At 31.8% G+C, this 16,827-nt stretch overlaps 1 protein-coding gene across 1 annotated transcript in view; it reads left to right on the top strand.

The window, feature by feature from the left end:
- Positions 1–16,827, top strand: part of LOC143195860 (cubilin) — a 172,286-nt gene that overhangs the window by 8,498 nt on the left and 146,961 nt on the right. Inside the window, exon 3 of the mRNA XM_076403341.1 lies at positions 6,369–6,430. The gene's annotated coding sequence lies outside the window, so the exon portion shown is untranslated. The remainder of the gene's footprint in view (positions 1–6,368; positions 6,431–16,827) is intronic.

Below are 16,827 nucleotides of genomic sequence, written 5' to 3'. Positions count from 1 at the left end.
AGTCCGCCATATCAATTTATATGACTATCATATATACTTTTTCATAATATATTTTTATAGATGATTTATGATGGGCGCGATTTATGTTTTGGGATTTGGCATCATTAAGTGCTGTTGGGCGCCATCTGATTTTCCCGATTGGAAATTTGACATTTTTGTTCGAAACTTTCTTCAGAACGTTTCATCATTTTAACAAAAAAAGAACTTGTAAACATTTTCATGCAAAATCGTATATGTTTTATTAATAAAATGAGATTTTATAACTCTCTTATATCACTTATTTATTTTTAAATTGATTATCCATATATGACACATATTATTTTTTCAGAAACTATAAATAGTACATGATTTCTACATATATTTATTACAAATCAACTTTTGGATCTGAGGAGATGAGAATGATTCTTAGCGTTGATGATGACAACTGTTCTCAAAGATGCGCATTTGCAGTATTTTGGTTTTGCAGTAGTAAACACTAATAAGCTATGGATACTGAAATTGTTTTGCAATATGTGGAGAACCAAGTCGTAAAGTGGCCACTTGGCGAAAATGTATATTTTTAATTTTCTGGCCAAATGTTATGGGTTATCTCCAAAGAAAAATCGTGTAGATAATTATTACTTTTGATCGATAAATAACGTCTGTATAAATGTAAAATAGCACAGTATAAATATCCTGATGAATCATCAGTAGTGATCTATTGTCAATTTCGTCTGGTATATGTACAAAAATGAATCGAGAATTTGGTTTTCATCACCGGCGAGTAATAAGATCGATTTGGTTATGGAAGGAAAGCAATTAATTATTCCAAGTGAAATGAGGGATTGGAATTTTTGGAAGCAAAAAGCAGAGTTTTTATCGAAACGGGTGGAGGAATGGAAACAGCTTGATCCTAAAACATAAGTCACTATATACAGAGCTAGAAATCACGCGATTTTGCCGTTCTCCAAAAAAGAAACTGGCTGAATGAATGGTGATCAGTACACCATAGAGTTATTAAGAACTTTGTAAAGCGCTCAATCCAGAAAGACTAGTTAGTCTTAATGGAAAGTTTCCAGTACTTAACCAAGTTGTTTCCAAAACGTAAAAAACAAAGAAAGAATATTTGTCGAACTTGATATTCGAAAACTAATGGCTGATGGAAATTTTACAAAATATTAAACGCGCGATTTTAGCACTGACAATTTGTTGCAAAATTATTACAAGATTTGAGCCAGAATGTTTCTCAAAAAAACTTTCTACATTAACATCTCGAGTTTTTTCTCAAAACTTGGGCGATACCAATTGCAATTCCAGATTTTGGGACAAAGATATGATCGGCGATTGCTGTTGGACCCTAATATGTGAGACTCGGATTTATACAATGATTACAATTACAATTTACTGAATATTGTGAAACTATATCCAATTAAAAAAAACGGGCTGCTGATTTGGATTCAGCCCCCCATTTGATGAACATATTTTGGTTGAACATATTCAAAAGCGCTGAAATGTTTGTGTAATTATTGTTATAATATATGAACTTGTTTTCTTATACTTATTCACTAATGAAAGTAAGTAGAAGGGCGTTTTCGCATCAAGAACTTCTCTATGTGGAAGATTTTTTCTACTGTTTTATTATTTATATAGTTCGAAGAATTTTAATCCTTAAAAAATTAACGTCAACTTTTTACAATAATTAACGTAAATTTCATATAATATTGAATTAATACATATAAATTATTGTATTAATTGTAATTTCAGCTTAAAATAACGAGACCATAACGTTTACAGCTGAAGTTTGATACAGACTGCTGTCCAGTTTTCGTTCCGTGACGAAATCGAAAAACGAATGACGTTTCCTACCTCACCTACCACAATCACAATAAATTCCGGTTCGCTTAACTAAAATCACTATAATTGTTAAGTTAAACTCTAGATACCACAATATTTTAACACGTGTCATGTCAAACTCAATACATATAAAATGATATGTTAGGAAGCTTATTAGACTTTAGAAGCTTACTCTAAAATGGAAAAATCAACAGCGGGAGTAGCGCAAGGCAGTGTTTTGGGTCCTGTTCTTTGTATCTACTCTATACATGTGAGGTATCATACATATAGAGGTTACTATGGCTACATTTGCTGATGATACTGCGATACTTGTTATTGGAGAAAATAACGAAGAAGCAACCAGAAAACTGTAACATGCAAGTAATATAATAAGTATACTCAGACCAGTGGAAAAAATATCGACGAAATTAGATCAGTGCATATTAAATTCACTTACAATCAAGCTATTCTTTTAAGCCAATAAATATGAATAATACTATTATTATTATTATTATCCCATAGTATTATTCAGTAACAAAGCAAGTACCTTCTAGTGAATATTGACGTGAGACTTGTGAGAAGATGTGAAAAATGAAGAAAATCTAATTTAACTATATATATAATACGTTACTGATGTACAGTCAAATATTAAAACCTATATGCACTTATGGAATTCAATTATGGGGATGTTCTACGAGAAGTAATATCAATATAACATAAGTATTTCAGAATAAATCCCTGAGAAGCATTGCGGATGCACTCAGATACTACAAGACTTTCGGATTACAACTGACATAGAGGAAATTAAAAGATTAACATCGAAGTACTGCAACTATGGAACAACACTGAATTAGGACTCACTGAACTGGACTAACAAAGCCAAAAAATAATGGTAAAAACACCGAAAAATGTTAATAACTTTTATTTTATTAGAGACTAAATAAGCAAGAATGGGATTTCCTAGATAAAAGTTTTCCTAGCTTTCCTTTCCTTCTTTTTAACTTGTAATAAAAGATATTTTCAAACTTTGATTTCAAGCATTACTTGAAATCATGCGTTCGTATATTCAACTCAATAATTATACTTTTCATTTCCGAATTTAAAAAATAAAACTCACGTATACAGAGAGAATATTGTACTATTAATTTTTAGATATTTCGATTTTATTTTCAATGATTGGTGATTGATATATGTACGTATGGAAATATATGGATAATATATATACTTAATCTAATAAGAACGAACGTTCGCAGTAACACAGTTTTGCTTAAATGCAAAGGATTCGATTTAAAGCAGAGTAAAACAAATAAAATAGAACATCAATGAAGCAATATTTCTCCTTTTGACTCTATCTATATGGATCCTATTCGAGTGGAGAATGCTGCAGCGTTATTTATCGTGTTATACCATCTTTCCTTTTGAATAGGAAACGGCGACGAAAGTTTCTCCTTATGGCACGATCTCTTCCATTATCGAAGTTCGTTGAAGTTGTTCGGGAGTGTACATTAGACAATGCAATTCATACCGATCTGAATAAATATTGGTTATTGGCACAACGTCTCATCGTCTTTTACACGAAATGACACGTTTAATTTAATCATTTACGTTTCGATATTCTTCAACGCTAATTTCTTTAGGGTAATTTACGATAAAATTTAAATTTACATACAAAATATTTTTAAAATTTTTTTAAAATATATTTTAAAATCTCCTTTTACCAAATATGGGTTTATTTGGATTGGGCCTAAAGTTTAACGCGGGTTCCGAACCACGCGGTCCTCAGCATTAAGCCTACCGACTGGCGAGTGACCAACTTAGAATCATCCCAGAGGACATCCGGTCTTACCCAGCCTGGTTACTGGCATGACTGGGATCATTTTCCTTGTCGGATTTTAAACTCTTGATTAGAATATTCACAAATTTTAAACAATCACAAACATACATTTACGACCATGCCCCAGCAGGATTCGAACCCGCGGCTATCGCAACAGTAGTCCCATCGCCTTTACTACTGCTCTACCAAGCCGGCACATACAAAATATTATTGATACTCAACTACTGTTTTCTATTTTTAGTGTAATAAGCGAAATCCGAATCTGAAGTAACTCATGTTCTTAAACGCAGTGTATTAATATCCGTTATTTTTAAATAGTTGGAATCATCTAATTTAGGAAACAATATAAGAATAATGAAGAATAGGGCCGTAAAAAAATCTTAAGAAATTTGTTAGACGTACATATTTTTGCGTTAAGAGAAAATAAGAAGAAAGGATATAATAACTGAAGAAAAACAAAAAGAAAAATTAGAATGACTAAGAAATAAAAAGAAGAAAGTAGATATGGTAGTAAAAAGGAAACATCATGAGAGAAAATGGAGTACCCGAATCATGAGATAGGTCACTCTTTTGCGACATCTGAGGTACATATATTATTGTAAAGTGATACTTTAGCCTATTTTTTCTCAGATGAAGAGCATGCAATGGTCGTTGTTGGTTTCGAACATATAACGCAATCAGTGAAACCTTCAGACCACCTTATTAACTTCAGACCATTCGCTGGGTGACATCTAGATGACCTAATGAAATCTGCTGTCAGAAAAACTGGCCAATTTGATGAAAAAACTTATTTTCGAGTGCTGAAAGCATGCAACCGCAGTGCTTCAAGATAATTTGGAATCATTGAAGAATAAGAAGACTTTTCATTTGTTTAACGAATGCGTGTTAAGAAAAAGAAATTACACGATTATATCGTAGAGCTGAATAACCATATCCTCCTCTACATCATTCGAATTCTAAAATCTATAGTAGTAGAAATTGAATTTACGTGATGCTGCTTAAAAGATAACACAAATATTCAAGAGGAATTAAATGAGGATTTAAGAGCATCTGACTATTCTTTGTTCGGATTATCTATAACAGGTGGGGCAAAAGTCCAGCTGCCATCTTGACTGCGCGCCGTCTTGGTTATGTGACATTTAGCTCAGTTTCTCTTTAACCATTGTGTTGTGTATATATCCAAATTTTGTTATGGATACGCTACAAGAACAAGCAGAAACAGAGACAATATGTATTGAAAATAATCGTTTCATTATTGCCACTCAGCGGAAATTGCGTCAAAAATATCCTAATCGTCCAGTGCCTCACAAAACCACAATTTATTGTTTACATGCGAATTTAGAATCGACAGTACGGTACGGCAGCAGAGTCCTCGTTCTGGAAGAGAACGGACGTCTCCTAACGCTGATAATGTGGCTCTGGTGCGTCATGGTGCTGCAGAGTCCCTATAAACATCAATTCGGAGACGTAGTTCCCTGTTACACATTTCTGCATGCAGTTTATGGTGAATTTTGAAAACTGATTTGAAAATGTCCCCGTACAAAATTCAATTAGTCCAAACATTGCTACCGATAGGTTCTGATTAACGAGTTGTGTACAGTAATGCAATTCTAAGGCTGCCCGGTGAAATTGAAAACAATTTTCGTCTAAATTGGAAATGAGCGAAGAAGCTTTATTATCAGTGGCCACGTTAATAAACAGAACAGTCGGTTTTGGAGAACACAGAATCCTCAATTAATTCATGAAGCATCATTGCACCCACTAAAAACAATTGTATGGTGTGGTATTCATGCTAGAAACAGCATTGGTCCCTATTTTTTTGAAAATGACCAATGTATTGCAGTTACTGTTACTGCTGAATGGCACCAAGAATGACTCAAAATTTTCTTGTGCCTGAAATGGAAGAGCAAGGGCTAGAGGACATGTGGTTTTAGCAAGATGGGACAGCTCGATCAACAAATTAATTATCAAATGACGTTTTTCCATGAAGACAAATTTCGCGAAGTGGCGATTTAGTTTATCCCGCCAGATCTCCGGATTTAACAGCACCAGACTTTTTCTTATGGGGTTGTTAAAAATCAAAAGTTTATGTGAATAACCCTCAAACGATTCAACATCTTGAAGACATATTCGTCACGAAATTGAAGAAATTCAGCCTCAGATGTTGCAGGATGTCATTTTGCAGGATTTTATGTCAAATGCCTTAAATTATTCTTACTCTATTATTCTTTACTCTATTATGAATGAAATGAATTACAGGACGATCACCAGTCAAAATAAAATACCGTCTTTCGGAGAGCACCAACAGTAGCCATAGACATTTAAATGGGTGATTTTAATAATAGCATTCTCAGGCATCCAGTTTTGTCTTTCTTAATTTTCATACAATAAAATAAATAATTTTTACTAAATATTACATATTACATAACATATTACTTACATGACTACTTACATATTACACGATATTAAATCAGTGGCGGTTTATTTTTTATAAAAAATAGTGAAGATTAACAAAATTTTCAGTATTTCGTTAAAAAAAAACATTATCATATAACTACCTTATCGATGTAACTGATATAAAGAACATTTTGATAATCAACTTTTTTTAAATGGAAGGAATTGGAAAATAAAATTCAATCAAAAGCAGAAATGAATTCGAAATGAACAAAATTAAATTAAATAAAAATATGGTAATATTTTTGCTAACATTGTTCTTTTTTAGGTGATTTGGAGGTTTGGGCCTATCGTTTACCTCCAGCCCTTGCTCCTGACTCAGACGATATGGTAAGTTTGTTATCAATATAGATATATATAATAGAAGCAACGACTCCAAAATTATAATATAATAAGTTGTTCAATAAGTTTTGACCTTTGATATAACTGATTGATTCATATGTTGACAGATGACAAGGTTGACATGTGACAGTGTTTTTGCAATGAAAGACTGAATTAACATCGGGTAATAGAGAGAATACTCAATAGGGGTCTCTGGGGAAAAGTTTTGCTTTGGCCAACAACAACTTTGGTCAATTTAAATCTCCATTGTAGGCGCTTGTAAGGGAAATACTTTGTTGTGAAGACATTTGATTGATTCTCTGATAAAGTCTGGCACGTGACAGTTTTGACGTCACGTGTTATATAAAATTTAAATAAAAAGCAATTGAATTTCTGAAATAAATTTATGAAATAAAATTCAATAAGAAATATATATATATATATATATATATATATATATATATATATTTGTATAGATATGTATATGATATAAACATAAACTAAACTATAAACTATAGAACTAAAAGTATATAGATGAAAGAAGGAAGATCATTATGTAGTGTACGTGGCAATATCGTGGGATAAAATAAAACAGATTGCTGAAAGACCTACTAACAGTATAATGAAACAATTTTCTGGGGCATGAGATATTGCCTTGCCTCGCTTGTTAGTACAGGAATATCTGAAACTCAGAGTATAAAGTCAAGTTGCAACTTCTCAACTCCTGGTAATTCGTCCACCATTAGTATTAAATGTACTGATGATGAGCACTTTAAATGATTTTTCAACCATACTAGCTGAAGGATCTATATTCCTGAATTTACGAGCTCTAATAGATCCAAAAAATTTCAAACTATCTTGGTTAAGTGGTTTTAAGCCAGTATATTTATTGGTACAATTACACAATGTTTTTTTCATTAATGCAATGAGGGGGTAAATTTTTGATGGCACTTTAACAAATTTGTTCCTGAATTGCTTTGCACCAAAATTCCTAGTGTATTGAACTTTGGTTAATCATCTCTTAAAAGGTGTGCATTCAGTAGCCATTATTTCAGTGGTTGTTGATCAAATAATTGGTCCAAGAATAAAAGTATATCGCCGTTTGTATAGCTTATTTTGGAAGGGGATTAATTTCTAAAATTAAAAAAAAACATTTTATATGGTTATTAATGTAAATAAACTTACCTCAACTTTCAACAGAATATGCTGTAACGATTATAAATGTCTTTGGTACTTAATCCAGCCAGTTTGGGATTTTTAACATTATCAACTATTTTTAACACAGACAGCCAAATACTTTACTATGTGTGCATCCGGTTACACAATAATTCCTAGTTCGAGAATTCACTTTACTTATTGTACTACCGACTTAGGTATACTAATGAACTAAACATTATAAAAATCTAAAAGCATTATTCCTTACGTCAGGCATAATAAATATACAATAAACGCATGTAGAAACGAAGTGAGCCAATCAGATCCCGCCACGGCTCTTAGCATAGCGATTAAAGCAAGTAATAGATTAAAAGTAGCGACATCTAGATGTTGGACGTCGCGAAACATTTTCCCGAAATTTCCTATAAAATTAAATCTCTATTCCTCTGTGACAATGCATATCATGAGCGATTAGTGTAGTACGAGGATTGTTATTTAAATTTTGATCCCAATAATGACAAGAATAATTTATTAACGAAAATGGCTTTATTATTTTTCAAAGTATTCTCCATAACGATCAATAAACTTTTACGTGCGCTTGAACCAATCCTTGTAATATTTCTGGCACAACAGTTGATTTAGGACGATCTTTATTACTTGGTTTTTGTTGAAAACGTTCCCGAGTTAGCACCATTTTTCACTGAAGTAACATTTTCAAGTCACTATAAACAACACAAGCTGTGCTTAAATGATAAAACGTTCTGAAGAAGGTTATGGCAATAAAGGCCAAACCTCAAATTGGAGACGTCAGATGGAGACTCACAACAGTTAGTACCGACAAAACTTAAAATATAAATAGAAACCCTCGTATAAATATATGTTGTAATAACGCTACATATTTATTTCTCCTGATCTATGGTTATTATCATGTCTCGATTTTCTCTGAAGGATTAGGTAGCAGCGGCTGAAGTATGCTTCCATACACATATCAACGATATAATAAATAAATTAGATCACAGCTTTTGTTAAATAATAAAATCTATTTCAAATGAGAGAATCGTTTTTTTCTTATAGAACGACAAAACTTATTGAACAATATGATAATAATGCAATATTTTATATTAATATAACAATGAAACCTAATAAATCTGTGTTAATTTGAATTATGTATGATACGAATATAGTAAAAATATTTGAATATTTAATAATCTGATCATCAGTAAATATATTGTTGAATATTTCAGAATCTAATGGATATTTAATTATTTTACGGACATTACGAGAATTATGCTCGTTAGCGAGTTGACAGTTCTTTCGGGATAACATTAACTGAAATTTTATCGATTAAACATTGAAAATGAACTCACAGCATTCAGATTTTGATTTTAATTTAAAGGTCTCATTATACTATAATTTTGTGAGAATTACTGTACATTTATTTAAAGCACTATAAGGGCCAATATATATCTAAGTATAAGCATGTATTAGACGCTTGTATATATTTTGATCAGCGATAACTATTGGTGAAAATTTGAAGTATCAATTTAAGCAACTTAACCTAACTTTAAATTCGATGGTTTTGACATTTCTCGTTATAAAACGACAGTTCTCCATTTTCCATTTCCAATATTATTGAGTTATTCATTTAGTAAATAATTGGAACGTTTAAAACCGTATTTTTGACTTTGTTTTTTGATTTGAACAAATCTGCTGCCGAAGCCCACCAAACACTTTTAGAAACTTATATACAAAGTATCATATGTAAGATTCTTTTCAGAACAGTAATAACTTCAGAGCATCATAAATATCAATACATATCATACATCATCATACATCAGTATATGATCTTTGTTTACTATTATGTTATAAACATGAATATAGAATAATAAATGAAGTAATGTTTGTATATTAAAACAGAGAATATATGAATAAAACAATTTTGAAATTGGAATTTGAAAATGTATATTAAAGGAATTTATTTACAATCATTAAATTAACTATTGATTTTCGAAAACTTAAAAAAAAAGGTCTATAAAGTAAATAATCATAATAATTCATACAAGTTTCATAGAAAAAAAATGTCATATAGTCACATTATATTATTGCATTAATCATTAAACACCTTAATATTTATCAATGCTTAAAAATGTTTACAAATGTACTGTTAATAATTCACACTTTTTTCTATTGGTCCTAAGTGTTTCATCTATGCAAATTATGTAGTTATTTTCATTTTATCTACATATTATAATTACTTCATTTAGTTTCCGTATAGTTCTTATGTTTTATACATATTTCTCACCTAAAATATATGTTACAAGGACAATAAATACATCAGGCTGATTATTCTTTGCTTATTTATTTCACTCTTTGATCTCGCCCTTGCAGAAAGTTCATCTTTAGTGTGCCTTCTGTGGCTTTTCTTTTATATTGCTTTCACCTTTGGACCCCTACCGCGAATCAAGAAATGAGGAATTAAAATTCTATGATACTATTTTTTATTTTATTTTATAAACTTAAAGACAAACCTAGATGGCGCTACCCACATTCGATCCTAATAGGTAGTCTCGGCGAGCTAAACTCTTAACCCTCAAGGCTATTTGTTGGCGTTTATCGTTTTATTGGAATATATCTATTTGTAGAGCATATTGCACAAAAATATTAGCCCTAAAAATTCTTCATATAGAGGAGCTTTAACCGTACCAAATTTCACGCCTTCAGGTGCCTAAGTTTTCTTCAAAAAGGAAGGCTTAATTTTGACTAAGCCGATTTATATATGGATAAAGTCTCAAACTACAAGCTGTTAAAAAGAATGAGAAAAATAACAATAAAAAGTATTAGAATTGTATAGTAGTAATATATTATTGGACAATTATAAACATAATTTAATAATTAAAACTTTTTAATTAACTTAGATTAACTAAAATTTCCGAAAAAGTGGTTGTTTCCTCTTTCACTTTCAATTTTTTTCTCCTTGGCCCAGGAAAGGTTTTAATCGCAAAGGCCAATGCAACGGGGAAATTTAAAATAATGTAAATAATATGTAAAGTAATGTTCTAACGAGATCTAAAGTTAGATTAGCCACGTCCGATGCGAAGCAATTGCGAACTGTAAGTTGCAGCTTCGGGATGGCGGTGAGAGAGAGAGAAGTCAAAGCCCGGCAATCTAAATTTAAATGTGCTGGATAAAGGGCCTGACTAGTTGAGGGCGGCCTATTAAAGTTGGGTTTTGCCGATGGTTACTCTGCCATATTTATTGCTTTAAAACTGTGGTGTTAAAATTATGCTGTCGGGACGGAGTGAGCGAGATAAAGATAGGTATAGTGGAGGCGTTTTCATCTCAGATAAGCATAATCTCCCCGAGCGTAAGATATAAATTATATAACTACAGATTCCTCAATTTCTGTTATCGTTAATATCTAGGTTTTACCTTTCTGAATCTCAATCTATCTCTATCAACTTTGTGGCTTTCTAATGATCTAATATAACTAGTCTAATATACTATTTCATTCAGTACATTAATTGATCTAAACATTCATAAAAATTAGAACTAAAGATCATCACTAAAGTGTTATTAATTATTACATGATAATGTATAGGGTATAGCAAATAAATTGAAAAAACATATTTTTTGGCAAAATTAGTTTTTTTAATTCAAAATAATTCCCTTCAAAGATGATACACTGATTATAGCGACCATATTGAACTTGATGTGGAACGTGACATGGTGTCTTGGTTAAGCAGCTTTCTTTTTCTTCAAATGCGATCGTTTTTCGGCGATTTGGTCCTTCAAATGGTCCAATAACGCCATGTAATAGTTACTGTTGATGGTCCTTCCTTTTCAGTGTAGCCAATGAAAATTATTCCATACGCATCTCAAAATACAGACGCCCTAACCTTGCCATCCGATTGTTGTGCCTGTCCGATTCATTCATTGTCCCATATCGACGCAAAAATTCGGGTTTATTACGCTTGATCATCTTCAAACACTGCTCCGAATCATCAAAACGTCATTGTTTCTCGAAAACAAACGTTTGCCAAAAGTGAGCTCTCGCCGCACCAACTTTGTACAGAGCTTTCTCATACCCAAATATTAGTGAATGATATAATGTACGCGTTCAGTTGATATCTTTAGAGTGTCTGCTATTTCATTCAATTTCAATTTACGGATTTTCAAAATCATTTTGTGGATTTTTTAAATTCTTTCGTCGGTAACAACCTTTTTTCGGCGTCCACTACGTTCACCATCTGGCTCATTTCACCACATCCGTATTCTTTCCCTTCAAAAAGCAATATTTTATCAACACGCGAAATTCCTTTTTATACAGTTTTTTTTCACAATAACAAAAGTTGCTGCACCTTAAAAATCTATAATTCCCAAACTAATGATCCGACAGCTGTCAAACGCAAAGATGCGTGTAAAAACGTCAAATGTTTTTACACGCATCTTTTGACGGTTAGGGCTAACTAAGAAACATATGGATTACATTCTAGTAGCGCCATCTATGTGTCAGGCCGGGTACTTTTCAATTGACCTGTTAGTAGTCTAACACAAAAACATTTTGGAAAAGAGAATATTCTCACGTTACAAGATTGTAGCATGGCCATAATTATCATATACTGATATTTTAACGTGCGTGTCAACACTTACGAAATTATAACATATACGACTACATTTAGACTGGATTAATATGACTTAGTTATATTATAAATTACTATAAATATTACTTAAATTATAGAGTGCCCCAAAATGCACACAAGAATTGAATTAAATAGAAAAAACAATTATTTGTTTCATTGAATTTTGTATTGAATCATCACTTGATTTAGTGGATTAATTTTGATTATCGAAATAACACACACAGTAAATATTTCGTGGAGTATTTAAATTATCATGGACTGTATAGCATGTGATATCGTCTTGTTGAAACCACATATCGTGCACAGTAATTACATAATAATTTAGGTAGAAAGTACTTGGTTAACATATCGCGATATTGACTAAGAGTCACTGTTAGGATTCAATGATATATCTTACCAGTAAGAGTTTTTTGATAATCACATATGGGTTCTTCGAGCAATTCGAAAATTTTGACGATTGATAGTCATCAGTGGGTTTTATCTCTTAGGATCATTTTTCTCAAAAATCAGCATACATCGATGTTCCGTAACCGATATTAGGCTTTAATTCTTGGGCCAGTGAAGTTTGAAGGTATATATATAAGAAGCTTTTTGAAATGTACACGTCTGCAACGCCAATTGATTTTTGAGGACTTTTACTAACACTTTGCGCACTATTTCGATAATAACATTTGAACGGTTTGTTATTGAAAGACCATTGCCTTTAGTTTTATTAATTGATCCAGTCTTCCTAATCTTTTTTCTCGCGATTCTTCACAGTTGACGAAGTTAAAATAACATTCCAACCATATTTTGTACGAGCTATCTCCCCTACAATTTTAAAATATTGTTCAACAATTAAAATGTTTTTTTTTAAGGTATTTAGAGCTGTCCATGTATTTCAAATATGGAAAAAATTTAATTTTTTGAAATATATTTTTAAATAAAATTCAGTGAATGAAATACATATAATCTGTAAAAATAATTATATCTATAAAATATCATATACATACAATAAATTAAAATTATCTGTCGAATGATGTATAGTTCTAAATAAATGAGCTCTAATAGATCCAAGAAAAATTCAAACTCTCTTGGTTAAGTAGCCTGAAGCTAATATATTTATTCGAATAATTATACATTTTTTATTTAATGAAATAAACCCACTCAAAATAGTTATTACATTTTTAATTGATGGTACTTTAACAAATTTGTTCTTACGTGGCCAATAAAATGTAAGCACTATATAAGTCCCGAATCGCTTTGCACCAAAATTCCTAGCGTACTGACCTTCGAATAATCCACTCTTAAATAGTTTGAATTCAGTAGGTATTATTTTAGTGGAGTTGCAAGTATCAAATGATTAATCCAAGAATATAAGTATATCGTCGATTGTATAGCCTCGTTTGGAAGGGGATTAATTTGTAAAATTAAAATATAAATAAATATAAATATTTAATATTTTATATGATTCTTAATATGAATAAACTTATCCCAACTTATAACAAGGAAACGTTCGAAGGAAAACGATTTTGCATTTTGTTGATATCTGTGTATCCGGCTACACAACACTTCTTAGATCGATAATTCACTTTACTTATTATACTACCTTTTTATATTCTAATGAAGTAATAATTTGGACTCTAAATGTTATAAAATTCTAAAAAGACCGTTCCTTATGTTAGGCACACTGAAAATCACGTCCGAAACAAATAAACAATAAGTGCACCATTGAATCGAAGTGAACCAATCAGATCCCGTGGCGTCTCTTAGAATAGCGATTAAAACAACTAATAAGTTAAAAGTAGCGACATCTAGATGTTGGAGGTCGCGAAACATTTCTCCAAAACTTTCTTTAAAGTTAAATAAATTAAAAAGGAGATTTTAATCAATCTATTTATCTCTCAAATGTCTTTATAATTGAACAATATTGTACCTATCTTTGGAGTTACAATAATTTGGCTTTTTTGTCAGATCTCTTTGTCTTGCTGCGTGTTTTTGACAGCGATATTAATAGCACGAGGTTGCTGCATACGCATCCAGAAAAAAGAAGCGATCGCTCGTCTCGCGATCAGACCATAAATTCTGGCGCGTATTTATCCGGACGATATGAAGATAAAAATGCGAGTCTTATTGCCGAAATATATCTTGCTTTATTCAAAACGAACGAACAGAGAGGCAGGACCGCGGCGGCAGGCAGAAACGGCGGCAACAGTAGCAGTAGCAGCAGTAGCGGCGGCGGCGGCGGCGGCAGGAACGAAGACGCAACGAAAAACAATGCAGTGTTTCGGTCAATTTGGTCCCCAGGGCTCGGGGGGTGGGGGTTGTTAAGGAGCTACGGAGGGGTTGAGAAGAGAGAGGCGAGGGGTGCGACGCTAGCAGGGGTTTGTGAGCTATTGTTGCCGTATTTTAACGGCTTGTTTGCGAAGATTAATTTACTTGCTGCCGCGGCGGTGTTGGAAAAATCGCTCTGGGTTTTGAAGTTGGAGGTGTGCTGGATGCACCGCCGTAATTAAGGACTTTTGTTGAAAACGTTAATGAGGAACACTATCGTAATTATGACGGGATTTCTTAATGTTATGGGGGCGCATCAACGACAACGATATGCATTAAAATCGATATGAATATATCTACACCTTCTAACATAATTGGCTTGAAATTATTAATTATTGTCGTTTATACTCATTCAAGTGTTAGAGTTAATTTTATGTAATTTTAAAATGATCTAATTAATACATTTACCCCACTATAATGTAATTATACATATGATTATTTTTCCGGAATACTTTTTTTCGAAAACTATTAAGTGCATTTAAATAAATTTTTGAAGCTTTAATGTATATATGTTCTGAATATTTTGCATGTTATTTCGGCATTCAAAGGTAGAGATAAAGGAATAGGTATGAGGTAACTGGAACACATGTCTTTCCGAGAAAAATATACTGTATAGTCTATCCAAAATGCCAGTGATCTGTGATGGCATTTGGATGGATAATCTATATTAGATGATTGCTACTTTTGCTCGAAAAATGTCGTCGTATAATTATTCTTTCATATACTCTACGTACACTGACGTCGCAATGTTGCCGCATTTAACTTTAACTGACTTTTATTTGGTTTTGGCTTTTATGTATAACACCATTCTAATGTAAATTAAATAACGAAACAAAAAATTTGTAAAATATAATTTATTTTAATATTATAGTACATCTAATGTATTTTTATGTATACTTACACTACAATTAATTTTACAGCAACAATAGTAGGTTAGAGTTGTTTTAATATATTTATATTAAACTCTTTTAAAGTAATTATAAGTGTATAACCAAGTAATGTATTTTACTTTCATTAGAGCATATTTACCTTTTTATTTTACTTCTTGTTTTCTTTGTTGCTGCGTTTCCTTGTTAAGACATCCTAGTAACGCTGTATTTCTTCTGTTCCTGTCTGTGTACATTTATTGATAAAATTATCAATATCACAGCGTTCTGCCTAATGCATATTTGCAAAACAGTTAGTATTAACTCTCTCACAAATCCAAACAAGTCAAAACACTTCCCTGTGGCATATTCTTGTTTGGATTTTTAGTATGGATCTGTTATATGTGACTCTAAAATTATTGAATGTTGGTCAGGGAGTGACGCTACCTATGATTATTTTAAATTTGAAAATTGTCAACAGTTTAATTCTCCAAATCTACCCTAAATTGCTTATTATAAAAATATGATAAAATATACGTTAATAAACATATTTGTTTTTTGTTTGGCAAGCAGAACTTACCATTCGAGCTTCAACCATATATCCTACACAGTCCTTGTAACGTGTGGCCGAATTTTGTCATGTAACAGGATGTAGTAATAGTTTCATTTAGTTCTCGCAGCTTTTAATACACTATATTGTGCTCGAACCAGCTATATGAACAGCAAGACCTCATAACTTTTTTCTCTCCGTATTGTCACAATAGATCTACTTATAACTAATTATTGTTTCTCAAGTTTTTTGGTCCTCCAGGGCTTTGTTTGTCAACTTTTAAAACGTTGGGTAGAAAACGGACAATTGTTAAAATACTTTTCATAAGTAGTTATTAAATTTTCTAAAACTGCTTCGGTAACATATTTTTTTTAAATCAAACCACATAATTAATATAATTAATATACACTGAATTAGATATGCCGTTATTTCTATATATCGATTTCGATGTAACGAACCACGCAAAATTTCCTTGATGACCGAAGGGCAGAAATCTCAAAATAAAAGATCGATGCATGTATCGAACGTTTTCCCACTCTAGTCCTACTTTTCCACGAAAAACTCAGTTGTTGGCCAGGGGGCGAAATTCCAAAACAAAAGTTCAATACTTTTCTCAAAGCCTAGGTATTTACTATCGATATTTTACTTGGTAATTGAAAGTTCGACACTCTCATTTACAATCGATACTTCTTTGAAAAAATATCGGTAAATCCGGCCCAAAAATATATACTGATGTATAAGACAAAACATTTTATATACCGAAAAAATTATCAATATATCGATATTTTTTCAACATCCCTACACTGAATAACTTAATAATACCAAATTGGAAACTGTTATCTTATTTAGAGAAATGTCAAAACCATCAAATTAAAAGGTTAG

This window comes from Rhynchophorus ferrugineus, unplaced genomic scaffold, assembly GCF_030347505.1.
Source record: "Rhynchophorus ferrugineus isolate W39M unplaced genomic scaffold, kcgeb_rfMv2 rfM4, whole genome shotgun sequence".
Taxonomy (NCBI): Eukaryota; Metazoa; Arthropoda; class Insecta; order Coleoptera; family Curculionidae; genus Rhynchophorus; species Rhynchophorus ferrugineus.
The sequence above is the reverse complement of the archived record's forward strand: the minus strand, read 5'-3'. Positions and strand labels throughout refer to the sequence as shown.